Source organism: Cannabis sativa, chromosome 6 (assembly GCF_029168945.1).
Source record: "Cannabis sativa cultivar Pink pepper isolate KNU-18-1 chromosome 6, ASM2916894v1, whole genome shotgun sequence".
Lineage (NCBI taxonomy): Eukaryota > Viridiplantae > Streptophyta > Magnoliopsida > Rosales > Cannabaceae > Cannabis > Cannabis sativa.
The window spans coordinates 14,250,357-14,264,553 of record NC_083606.1 but is presented as its reverse complement, the minus strand read 5'-3'; the positions used below and the strand labels follow the sequence as shown (position 1 = coordinate 14,264,553).

The window sequence follows — 14,197 nt, the reverse complement described above, 5'->3', positions numbered from 1 at the left end:
GAGCATTAAAAATACTTCTCTACATGTGGAGAAGTACTATTCATTCCATTTAAAAAATATATGTAAAATAAATTACTTGATGTATAGTATATTTTAGCAATTCTCTTTTCTCTATTTTCAAAAATTAGCTATTTTAAAAGAGCTAGTGTACATGTGTGCTCTAAGAAAAAAGTTTTACACTAAATTAGTGTATATTCAAAACTCAACACTATTAATAGTATAAAATATAGTGTATAATTTAGTATGCCATTAAAGTAAAAATGTAAAAATTCCACACAAATTATTTGGTAGTTTATAATTGAAGATGCTCTAACTTGCCAAATTAAACTTAATTATTAGGGTACAAATTTGTAAAAACAAAATATTAAGGAAAGAGTCGCGAAAATTTATATAATTTAGGAAACTAAATTTATATATATATATACGTATTATACATTTTCTTGGTAAGGAAACACATCTTATACATTGAACACATTAATTAAAATTCTTTCTCTATTCTTGAGATTTTAACCTCTTCATCATGAAATTTAATTATTCACAAAAATCCAGGGTAAGAAAAAGTTAATTAGTTTAAGACTTTTCACCACACCCCTAGCTCTCCCAATGGTCATAATTATCATTTAATTAATAATTCAATAACAAGTCAGTGCCACTTTTTCTTCATATTAATGACTTGTAATCCTGATAACCTGTAAGTGATTAATCAACTTTGATCAAATAAAGTTTCTTTGTCTCCACTTTGTTTAGCTTTAAGTCTACAAACATTATCAACATAAAGATCATGATGAGAAAAACTTGAGAGAAAAGAAAGAAAAAAAAGCCCTTATGTATATACATTAATTAAACTCTTCACTAAAGTAAAGCAAATGATTCACGAGTTCATATATATTATATATTATAATCACAGAAAAAAACAAATTAGAAAAAGGAATAACAGTTCAAAAGATGGTTTATGCATCATATATTTTTTTTTTATATAATATATATATATTAAATAAACAATTGTTTAAAGAAGATGGAACAGCAAATGAAAGGGTGGCATTTAGCATAGGTGTGTGATTAGTGGGTAAGATCAAGAAATATTTATATAAATATATGTATGTATGTGTACATATCCAAACAATAAAGGTTGTTGGATCATATAAAGTAGGTTGGCTTATTAATTGGATCAAGACTGGAGGCCCCGTGAAACCTCAAAGGGAATCTATATATACAAATCCAGCTAAGGATTTCATGTAAATTAAGATCCTGTTATATATATAAATATATGTTACTTAGTATTTATTTACTCTCATATATATGTACAGGATTGAGCTACTATAGTGTATACATAATATATATGTATTTATGCCTGGGAATATCTTATAAATATGCTTAGTATTTTTTCCTAGTACTGATCATGGCATATATATATACATAAAATATATATCGCACACCAGCTTGTGTATGCACATGAAAAAGCTGAAGTTGTTTGCTGTATATTATCACAGAAAATACATGAAGACATGAGTACATCTTAGTGGTTTGACAGTTCTTTTTCTCACAAAAGTTTCTAGTTTTTCTTTGGTTAATTATCTTACTCTTCTCAATGCATGGTAAATTATCTTGGATACTTTTTTCTCTCTTTCTTTATTTAATTTCTTCTTTGCTTTACTTAATTAACTCGTATTTTCTATTATACATATTATTATAATAAACACACATAATATATATTTATATATATAAATATATATTAGCAAAACTAAACTAACCAGAAGATCGATCTATATCTTTTAAGTATTCAAACTGTTACTAGATCTTAGCTTGATTGCTTTTTCAAAACTAATAAGCAAGGTAAATTGTAATGATGTAAAATTTCATGATGTTCAGTAAAGATATATACATGTATGTATATATATATGTACAGTACCTTGTGGTCCAGAAGAACATTTAGCTACTGAAATTTGTTTCATGTCATTAATTAATCAGTTAGTCGCAATATTAATACATCTATCTAAATAAAAGTCTTTGTTTTTTCTCTTCAAATAATTCCCAACTAAGTAAAATGTAAACCTAATAAACTACTTATTACAATGAAAACCTACCTAGCTATACATTTACTTTAAATTAAGTATATGACAGTGTGTGTATAGCATTAACTATCTAAAAATAAACAGCCTTGAAGATGCCAAACTATCGATTATGTGCAATCAATTATCGACTCACTTAAAGATTATATATATTGAAAGCCTTATAATAGAATCTGAGGGGTTGGATTGTGTGTGTGCATATATATGTATGTGTGTATGTGTTATAATACTTTATGAACCGACAAATTATTTACAGATCGCATACATAAATATATGGATATATATATATTTGATTCACACACAAGAAAAGAAAAAACAAAACAGATATACAAGGCCTGTGCATGGAATATCTGTCAACATTTTTTGTGAAAGCATGCTAAAATATATGGTAAGAAGAAAAAAACTAAAATGCCAAAAAAAACAGAGACAAGAATCTAAACTAAAGATATACAAATAAAGTCCATGAAAACATCATGATCAACAACAAAAAAGTACAATGTATATAGCATATATATATTGTTATATTGTGCATTTTCTCAAGTACAAGATAATTCAGATCAATGGTTCTTAATTTTATAATAAGAATTGTTTAAGAGAAAGTTTTCACCGAAAAGGAGGATATTTTAATTTTAATTTATATTTTTTTTATAATGACTGACATAGTTCTTTAAGTCTGCATGGTTAAAACCCCATGTTCTGACATATATACATACTCCTAGACCAGAGATTTTTCATGGATCGGTACAAAAAATTATTTTTTGATGACATAAATCTCAGTCACATGAAAAAAGCACATTGAGTTTAAGGTTAATTCCCATAGGCACATAAGAACAAACTTATCAACATAAAATCATTATCAAAACAAATCTTTAATAATGGCCATTCATCATGTTGGGTTTTTTTTTTTAAAAAAAAAAACCCATGTCTCAGACGAAAGTTCACAGATCAATTTCACCTACAAACAAGTACAAAATCAAAATCAAGTATATTTATATAACAAAAATCAAGAGGGGGAATATACCATTACTTGAATTCCGATGTTGATAAAACCTTTTCTTTGACCCTATTTGTATCTTCCCACAGCTTTATTGAACCGCAACTCAATTAACAAGAGAGAGAGAAGTATCCATAAACCAAAGTTTCAAAAAGCAGTCTTTCTTTCATCTCAAAAAAAAAAAAAAAAAAAATTGTGAAGATTCTCTCTTTCTTTTCTCAGATGCAGTTCAAGAAAGCTGTGGAAGAATAAAAAGAGGGTCATGTATGTATCCATAAACACGGCCACCAAACGTACAATAATATACATATATACATAAATTTAGATTCCTGTGGATCCTAACCAATAAGGTTAGAGAGAAAAAGGGTTTTGGTGGAATTATCAAAAGAAACTCCGGCCATTAAAATGAATGCTGTAACGGAAAAAGGAAAAGAGGTTTTATTGGTTTGGTTTGGGTAAGAGAGATAGGAGTAAAGGTGTAGGTTTTAGGTGAGGCTTGAAGGTGATATTTATAGGGGAAATGAAGGGTTTCTTTTTTCTTTTTCTTTTATTTTGTTGGGATTTAAAAAAATAAAAAAAAAATAAGAAAATAAAAAATAGTTTTACCAATCCCAAGAAGAATATTGGGACCTAAAGTTACAGATTACTCATTCCTACCCTGCTTTTGATTTTATTTAAAATAATAATAATACAAGCTCTACTTGAAAAGCTGACTACATTTGATTTTGATCCGATCAGAATAGAAAATAATAACGAAATAATAATTAGTTTATTATTAATATCTCTTGTATTTTTATATACATAGACAGATCATGTAATGTAATTGTAAATTTTGTGTAATGAGAAAAGAAAAGTCATAATGAATGTATGTGCGGCTAGGATGAAACCTACTGGATCTAAGGGTGATGGTCACCGTAGTGTGGGCAATGTTGTGGGACCCTCAGTTTCAGATCTGTCCGTTTATTAAGCGAAAAATATGGTACCACGCGCTCTCAGGAAGGTGGATTATACTACTACTACTACTGTCTGCTGAGGTGAAACTCGACTGGCACCGGATACCAAAAAGTATTACTATTGGCTAACAAGATGTTTATCATTTTATAAGGGAAATTTCAATTTTTGACCCTAATAATACAACCTATATCAAAATTTATACCCCTTTATAATTTGTACAAATTTAGTCCATTAATTACATGAACTTCCCATTTTAACATTTTTTTTTTTAAAAAAAAAAAAAAAAGCTAAAATCTGAAAGTGTATTTCTCTCTCTCTCTCTTCCCTCTTCCCTCTCTCTCGTGCACCACTCTCTCTCTCTAGGAAAAAATTGAAAAATTTATGAAAAACCGAAGCTGAAATCCGTCCCACTCTCTTTATTTGCTGTTGCATGGTTGTTTTCTCGGTGGGTGTTGGTGGAAAACCGAAGCACAATACAACATCACTCAAGAATCTTACACCATTATAATGGGTAAGTTGTATTTTAAGCATTTTGTTTGACTTTATGTAGTTTAAAATTGTTATACGTGTGTTTATTGTTGGAACTGCTGTTTTTTGGTCTGAAATTGTTGAGATCTGGCAGATCTGGTTTTCAGTTGATTTCTGGGTTTTCCAGTGTTATCGATGATATGTCGATGATATGTCGATGGTTTGTCGATGATTATAAAGGAAAGGTCAGTGATGACCATTATCGACGTTATGTCGACGTTATGTCGACATGTTGTCGACATCATGCAACCAACTTTGGGATTAACTATTTGTCGACATTTTGTCGACATGTTTGTCGACAGAATGTCGACAACAAGCATTTTTGTTGTTTTTGAGAAGTTGTCGATATTTTGTCGACATGATGTCGATAAAATATCGATGCAATGGAAAAATACCGTGGATAAAACATAAACATAAACATAACATTAACAGAAAATAAAGTTCATTAAAAATAACAAAAAAAAAACATAAAAAAAAAAAAAAACAGAAAATAAAAGTTCATAAAAATTAAAAAAAAAAACATTAAATAAAACCCACAAACCATAACATAAGAAATTATTTTTTTTTAAATTCTTTGGCTTGTGGGTGAGCCTTGCAATACTTGCATAATGTTCCCGGCTTCACCGGTTTACCGTTGAAGATGCCCAGTTTGCAACGACGGCATCCTTCGGGGAACCCAGGTGGTGGAGCCGGCCATACACCAGTTTTGCAAAATTCTCTTTCAAGTTGCATGAACCTGAACTCGTTACCGTTTCGCTCTCTTTTGAAAGCTCGAGCGGCGTCCAAAACTTTCTGCATTGCAGGAGTAACTATGCCAACATCAGGCTCCTGCTTCAGCTCCTCAGGAGTTAGGATGGGGAATTTGCCGTTCTTTCTTGGGGCCATATTTCAAACTTAATAGAATAAGAGAAAATTTTTAAGAGTAAGAGATAGGTAGAATACAAGAGCACTTATGAATAAGATTTCCCTTTGCTTTTATAGAGCAGTAAAAATGTTGGGAATGTATGAAAATTTAATGGTCATTAAATGCGTAACTGTACAGGGAAAAACGCATGAAATGGCGTATTTATCGACAGAATGTCGATACTATGTCGACATCTTATCGACAACATGCCAATTTAGTGTCACTGCTAACACATTTGTCGACGACATGTCGACTTCATGTCGATATGTTGTCGATAGGACACGTGTCTGACATGCAACGTTTCAGTTGGGAAGGGTCGTTGGGAACGTATGTAAAATTTATTAACATTTAATGTGCAACCGTTTTTAATTGTCGATTGAATGTCGATGGTATGTCGATAGTATGTCGATGACGAGCATGGTTGTTGTTGTTGTCGATTGTATGTCGATAATATGTCGACACAATGTCGACAATCAGTGCCCTAATTTCTGGTGTTGTGCTTCTCGACATTATGTCTATAGATATCGATGGGATGTCGATTTTTATTTTTTTTTTGGTGTTTTTTCCTTTACTCACCTTGTTTTTTTGGTTTGCAATTGCAGGAGACAAAGTGTTCCTTGTTGTATCGTACGATGGTGTTTGGTTATGTGAGAATTATAATTGGATCTACAAAGCAAATAGCGGCTTGACGTTGACGATTACAACCGAGACAACCCTACAAGAACTGCGACAAATTTTATATGAAGAGTTGGAAGTTGATCCGGTAGCGTATGATTTAAAGTTGGAGATTTGTTCCTTGTACATGAAGGGAAAAATGGTTGCGCCAGAGGTTATTAAGAGAGAACGCCAACTGAGAACGTTTTTAGAGATGAGGGCAACAATGTCAAATACAGAGTTTATGCCATTATTCGTGACCAAGGTGAGAAAAGTTAGGAATTCGGAGCCTACGCCGCCTACTAATCCTCTCCCTCGGAGTGTGGTAGGGTCTTGGGTTCCCGAAACAGATGTTGGGATTGGTGTGAATGAGGAGGTTCCGGCCAATTTAGAGGTTCCGACCAATTTTGATGTTCCGACCAATGTAGGGCAAGAACAAGAAGCGACAGGATTTCATCAGTTTGAAGAGTTCGATACACCCTTCTACAATAATGATCCTATTGTAGATTTGAATATGGACGATGACCATGATTTAGCAGTCGATGAACCCGTAGCGGGACCATTGTTGAGGTTAGAGTGTGTACCGAGTAACCAAGGTACACAGCGAGAACGACAACCTCGTAGTGAAAATCGCACTACACCTGGAACTAGCAGTAGTCGACCGGGCGGGCGAAGAACATGCTCGTCATGCAACGTTCTCAACGTTCTCCTCTTTCGAAGTTTGTACCAAGTTCAAAGCTCCCATGTGGACAAAGGAAGATATAATGGAAAATCATGAGCTAACTACTTGTTTACAAAGTAAGGAAGCAGGGGTGATAGAGCTTGGTAATTTTTATGAAAACAAGGAAGAAGCGAGACAAGTTGTGGGTAGGTTTGCCCTTAATAACAATTTCGAGTGGATGGTGAAGAAGTCATCCCACCGATGTGTTGTACGTTACATGCAAGGCTCCAGATTGTAAATGGAGATTGAGGGGGAGGAAGAAGATGCATTCGACAACTTTGAGGTCAACCGTATTTCACAATGAACACACATGTAACTTGAATGCGAGACGTTCGGATCACCGTCAAGCGGCACCATGGGTAGTTGGCCACCTTATTAAGGGGAAGTACACCCAAGACGGAACTAAGTACAAGGCTAAAGACATACGAGAGGGACATGTTTGACAACTACGGTATCGGTATGAGTTATGTGAAGGCGTGGAGGTGCGGGGAGATGGGACTTACGTATGCTAGGGGTACGCCCGAGTTTTCATACATGAAGCTTCTGGGTACTTGTACATGCGGAACGAAGAATCCGGTACCATTACCGACTTGTACTTAGAGGATGAGCGGTTCAAGTCTTGTTTTATATCACTCGGTGCATGTAGAAGGGGCTTTTCTTTTTGTCGTCTGTTTTGAGTATCGATGGCACCTTCTTGAAGACGAAGTACGGCGGTATAATGTTAGTTCTTTGTGGCATACGATGCGAACAACCAATTGTTGCCGGTTGCTTATGGTATCGTTGACGGTGAGAATAACGACTCTGGACGTATTTCTTACGAAGTTGAGGGTAGCAATTGGCGTGGTTGAGAACTTAGTGTTTGTGTCGGATAGGCATCAAAGCATTGATCATCTTTGTTGAACTCGTTTTTCCCGAAGCGGTCCACTTGTGCATGCTATCACCACATTGTTATGAACGTGAACGCCAAATTCAAGACCGATGCTTTTCACAACCAAATATATAATGTTGCTTACGCATGGTCGAAGGCGAATGCGATAGAGAGTTCGAGAAGCTTAGAAAGATGAATCCGGCCATCGCCGCATATGTGGAGAGTATAGGGTTTGAGAAGTGGGCTCACCCTTATTGTTTGGGCGATAGATACAACATCATGACGAGCAACGCCGCCGAAAGCTTCAATAGTGTCACGAAGAGTTCGGGAAATATCCAATAACTACTTTGGTTGAATTTATCGAGTTCACACTCCAATCGTGGTTCGCTGATCGCCTCGAAAATGCTGACAAATGTGCTACCCCTTTGGCCACGCTCTTCGAAAAAAACTTGGCAAAAATTCATGAAAATGCAAGGTACAGGCGCGTCCAACGAAATGGAGCCAATTTGTATAACGTTGGTAGGGGACCTAACGGTGAAAGAGGTGGTGATGTGAATCTAGTTGAAAAAACATGCACTGCGGCGTGTTCACGTTATTGAAACTCCCTTGCCTTCATGCATGTGCGCGGCATTGAAAACGAACACAAGTGTGTACACGCTTTGCTCACCTTATTATTCAAAAGAAACGTGGAGGAAGATTTACGATGATACCATCAATCTCGCTGGTGACGAGGATGATTGGGTTCTCCCAAAACACATCAAGAATATGAAAGTTGGGGTACCTGTGGAAAAGAAGCCCGTAGGTCGTCCAAGAAAAAGCAACGGTTGGAAGAAGACGGGAGAACCGTTTCCGTCCGGTGATAAAAAAGGTTACGTACCACGAAGCTGCCGCCGTGGTGCTTCGTGCCACAACGAGCAACATGCAAAGCCCGCATCTGAGGCGTCTTGTACGTATTCGTTGGGAAATTTGATATATTGTAATGATGCATATTTTGTCATAGTTATTTTTGTTGAGGTTGAATATTTTTCAAATATTTTAATTATTTTTAGGTTTAATAGTTATTTTTGTTGAATAATGTTGATATTTTATATTTGAAACCACGTATAATTATCAAAATTTGAACGAAAAGAAAATCTATATATACATAACCGTAATGTTAATTACACAAAATATACAATGTCCCAATAATTACACATATAATCACCGACATTTTGGTAAAATAAATCGACACACCACCGTTGACGAAACATGGCTATCCGATCGGCGTCACATCGGTCAATCCACGTTGCATCATGAGATGCTCCACATACTCAATGCAATACACGCCACAATCACCACTAAATGCAAAATAAAATGTAAAGTCGATCTAACGTAAAACATATTTTAATACTATAGTACTTTTTTATCGCTATGTACACAGTTGCCGACTTCGGAACTAAGTCGTGAGTGGCTCGAGTCGCGTGCATTTTTGGAAGCACCGTGATGTCACCGTTAGCTAACGCCATGATGCGGTTGTTATGTGGAAATTCCCCGGTTGCAAGGATTAGCGAGGGCGGCGGTTCGACCAAACCTTCAAGATGGGTTCCATGGCGGTCCAATGACGGACGGCGGAATCACGGTCGTAGACATTAATTTTCCACGGCTACATGTCCACTTCAGCGTGACCCGGTGTCTTGCCGTGGGAAGGTGCGAACGAAGTAAATAAACTCGTTACCCCTCCATCTCTCAAAGACTTGGGACGTAATTACGGAGAACAACGAAACAATTAACAAACCATAATAATCTTCCCAAACAATTAACATTTAAAATCTTACTAAAACAATACCTTATGAAACCCTGTGCAGTAGTCCAGGATATATTCCTCCCATTTAAAGTTTTTCCTCGGACCCTTGTGGCTCGTCCATGCACTGCTGATCATGGCGGTCACGAATGTGGAGAGAATGATACCCTTCTGAGGAAATGTCAGTGGATAGTCGGTGCGTCGCCTCCTCGGCATATGCATTCTTTGCATCTATATCTTGCATATAAACGGAAATGTCAGTTACACAAAAAAATATATTAATTGCACATAAAGTTGTAAAGTGAAGTAATATTATAAAATACTTTACTTACGTCATACCGTAAGCCATTCCTTTGGTGTGAGCATTATCCAAAAGAATCCTGGACCGTAATCACCACTTCTCAAATCCGAAGTCGGTGGTTCGGAATGAGTCCAACACACCACTTTCGGAAAGTGGTTAACAATTTCTCATCCCAGGTGGCTCCGGGGATCAAAAGTCGAAGATGGCCTATGTCTCCTCTTCATCTCCGTATAGTCACCGAACCATACGGGAGGCTTTCTCTTCCTCTTCCGACTCTTAACCACTTGCGGGTTGTGCCTCTATGGACGAATCTCACCCTGCGACTCGGTGTCATGTACATGGATAAGAGGTTGTGCCTCGATCGGAGTCGGCCGGAGCTCCCTCATAAGGATCGTAATCGTCGGGGAAGACCTCATCCTCTTCTACCGGGGGTGAAGCGGTGGTGGTGGGGTAGATGGATCTCCGGGGCCTCCGGTCTTTGAAGCTGTCGTTGGCGGACGATTCAACATGGCCAATATGTGTCTGAGCTGCTCCATAATTACGTTATGACCACCCTTCAGCTCTACATGGCTGGTCTCGTATGCCTTCTTCAGCTCGACATGAGCAGCATACAGACCCTGAGTGTCACCCTCGATCCTATCCAACCGAGCCACTAAATCAGTGTACTCGGCACCCCGAACGCCTGATGCAGATGGTGCACTGGGCTGAGGTTCTGAAGCAGTGGCCTGAAAAAATATATATCAAAAAAATACGGTAAGCATACGATATACCCTCCACTATATAAAAAAAATCAAAAAAAAATAAAGACATAAAAAAAGTTCCGAAATTGGTACACGAGTGTCTCTTTCACGAGTGTACGGGACACGAGTCTACGGTACGACTACTGCCTCGGCCTACGTGTCATCCACGGCATCATCAACCGGGTTCTCCACACCATCGTAAGATATTGTCCTCACAAATGCCTCCTCCTGCGTCCGTGGAAGTAGCCCCTTCACCACTTCCAGATTCTGTTTATGGTTTAACAAATATCAAAATAAAACCATTTAGCATTTATTACAAGCATTTATGTTAAATAATTATTCAGAACATAAGTGAAAATCATACCCGTCTAGAAAATAATGCGGCGACGTCTTTCTTCCCAATATCGCCTTTGCTCGTCCGGCTAAGCATCTGGGGAACCGAATCCGTGGTTCGTGCCATACCTCTTGCCAACCTCCAAAATGGCCTCGTACGCCCAATATTGAATTTGCGGGTGCGAAGCCATATGCCGTGTATTTGCACTCGTCTTGAACATCCGAACTCGGCTTCTTCTCGTAGTTGGCCTTACGTTTCAACATGTCTTTCTGAAGCGAGTGCATGAGTCTGGCGAATGAGTGCTTCCCCCAAGGAATCCGGAAGAAGAACTCGAGGTCTTCCACATATCTAATGATGTGAGGCGTGATCAGCGCGTTGGCCTCGCGGCCCAGAAGCACTGACTCCACAAACAAGCACAAGCCGAGCTTGTACAAGTCTTCCGGGTTCTGGCAGTTTGTGAACTGAAGTTGGAGTGCTTCTGTCTTCACACTATCAGACCGGTTGAAATATTTGTTGATCAATCGGTCTGACCCCGAGCTCGCGACCTGCGCAGCCTTCTCCTCTTCTGTTGGCCCCGAGGAGAAGTCCAAACCCGTAATGAGTGCAAACTCCAGCACCCCGAATCGGACCTCCTTCCGACCAACATAAAACCTCATCCTCAACTCCTCCTGAGCATCCACTTTCATTTTGTGGAGCATCGAGTGGTGAAATAACACCGAGGAGAATGTCAGTGGTACGGCATTCCAGAAGCTCCCGAAACGGCTTTCCTTCGCCGTGTTATTAAGGTTGAACTCCTCAAACCGAGCTTTAATTTTTGCAAAAATTCCAGTGCCCCTATATGTGACGCGGCCAGTGAAATGCTCGGGTGCTGGAATAATGAGTCTGGGAGCCATCTGAAAAAACAAAAAAACAAATAAATAAAGCTGCTAAAAAAATTTAAAATGGTCGACATAACATCGACATCATGTCGATATTCAGTCGACATTATCTAACAGTAAGCACACAAAAATTTCAAAACAAACATGTCGACATTATGTCGACATACCCTCGACATTATGTCGACATTATCAAAAGCAGAGAAAATACTTTCATGTCGACAAAATGTCGACATCCTGTCGACATTCAGTCGACAATTCAAACAAATAACAATTACACAATATATCGACATGCTGTCAACATACAATCGACATTCAGTCGACAATACAACCTAACAATCAACATGCTCATTTAATCGACATACCATCGACATACTGTCGATAAGTCGTCGACAATATAGGGCAGAAATACTCTTAAAATACCAGTCGACATCCTATCGACATACAGGCGATATCCTATCGACATACAAATTACAGTAACATTCAAACAGACACTCAATCTATCGACATCCTATCGATAACCTATTGACATGTCATCGATAATCCTGTAATTTACACAGATTTCATTCAAACACTACACCTAAAGATCACAAATGCTACACAAAATCCACTAATCTCAACAACATGCAATAATTGGCATCCAAATCTATGAAAAATGTATTTTTTTAAAAAAAAAATCTTACCTTTGACTGAATTTCGTGGTGTAGGCGACGGTTTTTGCTCGTGGGTGGTGACGGCGGTTTCTCCTCGTGGTGGCGACGGCAGTTTCTCCTCGTGGTGGTGACGGCAGTTTCTCCTCGGTTCGTCGATTGGGTTTGGTTCGTGGGGTTGGGTTCGTGGGTGGTCGACGGCGGCGTGGGTTTGTTGGTTTCGTGGTCGACGCCGTGGGTACGTTGGTCTGGTTCGTGTGGGTTCGTGAAGAGAGCGAGAGAGAGGGAAAGTCTTTGAGCGAGAGAGAGGGAAAGTCAGAGAGCCAGAGAGAGAGGGAAAGTCAGAGAGATAGTGAAAATTTAATTTTAGGGGTATTTTAGGAACTTTTTCAAATTAGAGGAATCAATTTGTTCAAAAAATTAATAGGTATAAATTTTGATATTGAGTGTTTTATTAGGGCCAAAATATGAAATTTCCCCTTTACAATCTATCTGCCCCTTCCAAGCAGCACACTTTTAATTACAAACTTTCCAACCAATCTTTATCTCCATGTACTATTTTTTTTTATTCCAAGCTTTGAATTCTATGTTTGGTTTCTTTCTTTATACACTGTATAACTGTGTCTACTGGTGCTGTTGTTTGATTCTAGAACAGTTGATTCTTGCATCTCCATATGTGGTATATCGTTGCTAGGGGTATTCATCAAACCGTTCAAACCGCCTGCACCATACCGCACCGCCAAAAAATGTGGTTTGAAATTCTTTGCGGTGCGGTCGCGGTTTGAATTTTTCTTAAACCGCGAGGTGCGATGCGGTTTGCGGTTTTAAATTATTAATATGCGGTTCAAACCGCACCGCACCGCACATTATAAAAATACCAATTTTTATATTTAGCTAGGTCCAATATGTGAATGTCCAACCCAAAGCCCACTAATTATTGTATTATTGAAATTTAATTTTTTTTTTTTCATATTTATTTTCAAACCTTAAAGTATTTTTGACAAGTCTTGCTCAAGCTTTGTTGTATTTGTGATAGTTTAATTATTGGTGATAGTCCAAACTGCAAAAACCGCACCGCACCGCATCATTTTTTGCGGTGCAGTTTTTGCGATTTTTTAAGTTTGCAGTGCGGGTGCGGTTTGAAAAACTACATGTGCGGGTTGGTTTGAAAAAATAGTCAAAAATCGCACCATCCGCACCGCGAACACCCCTAATCGTTGCAACCAGTACTAAAGCAAAAACTTGCTTCCTCGAGTGGTATATAATTTTATTACTACGATATATTAATTTTCGGTGATACGATATATCAAATAATATTGTATATATTTAATGATCTAATATATTTATTCGTTTTTGTTACAATATAATAATATGCAATACCAAACAAATTATATAACTTAATTTATTTATTATATATTTTTTTAAAAAAATAATAATATACAATAAATGTATTTTTATAATTTTTATTAGCTAATTTATTCTATTTGGTCATTTTTTAATTTTTTTATAAAGGGGACATTTATTAATTATAGAAGTATAATTAATAATGAGCAATTTGCGACGAAACCTCCTTGTGTTTTGATTTTTATACACTTAACCCCCTTATCTTTATTTTTGGTGGCAAAATCCCCTTATGTTTTAATTTTTATACACTTAACCCCCTTATCTTTTTTTTTGTGGCAAAACCCCCTTATGTTTTAATTTTTATACACTTAACCCCCTTATTTTTTTTTTTGGTGGCAAAACCCCTTTATGTTTATTTTTCTTTGCAAATTTGACACGCCAGTTAAATATTACCGTTAAATATCAACTGGATGACCACTGT

The 14,197-nt window shown here is 37.1% G+C and overlaps 2 long non-coding RNA genes across 2 annotated transcripts; both read right to left on the bottom strand.

Moving 5' to 3' along the window:
* Positions 1–385: 385 nt before the first annotated feature.
* Positions 386–3,746, bottom strand: LOC115694795 (uncharacterized). Its single transcript, XR_004007464.2, has 2 exons — positions 3,091–3,746; positions 386–3,024 (listed from the first exon to the last, which is right to left on the bottom strand). It is a non-coding gene; the product is annotated as an uncharacterized LOC115694795 (long non-coding RNA).
* A 7,810-nt stretch (positions 3,747–11,556) lies between these two features.
* Positions 11,557–12,848, bottom strand: LOC133038793 (uncharacterized). Its single transcript, XR_009688304.1, has 2 exons — positions 12,406–12,848; positions 11,557–11,740 (listed from the first exon to the last, which is right to left on the bottom strand). It is a non-coding gene; the product is annotated as an uncharacterized LOC133038793 (long non-coding RNA).
* Positions 12,849–14,197: the final 1,349 nt, after the last annotated feature.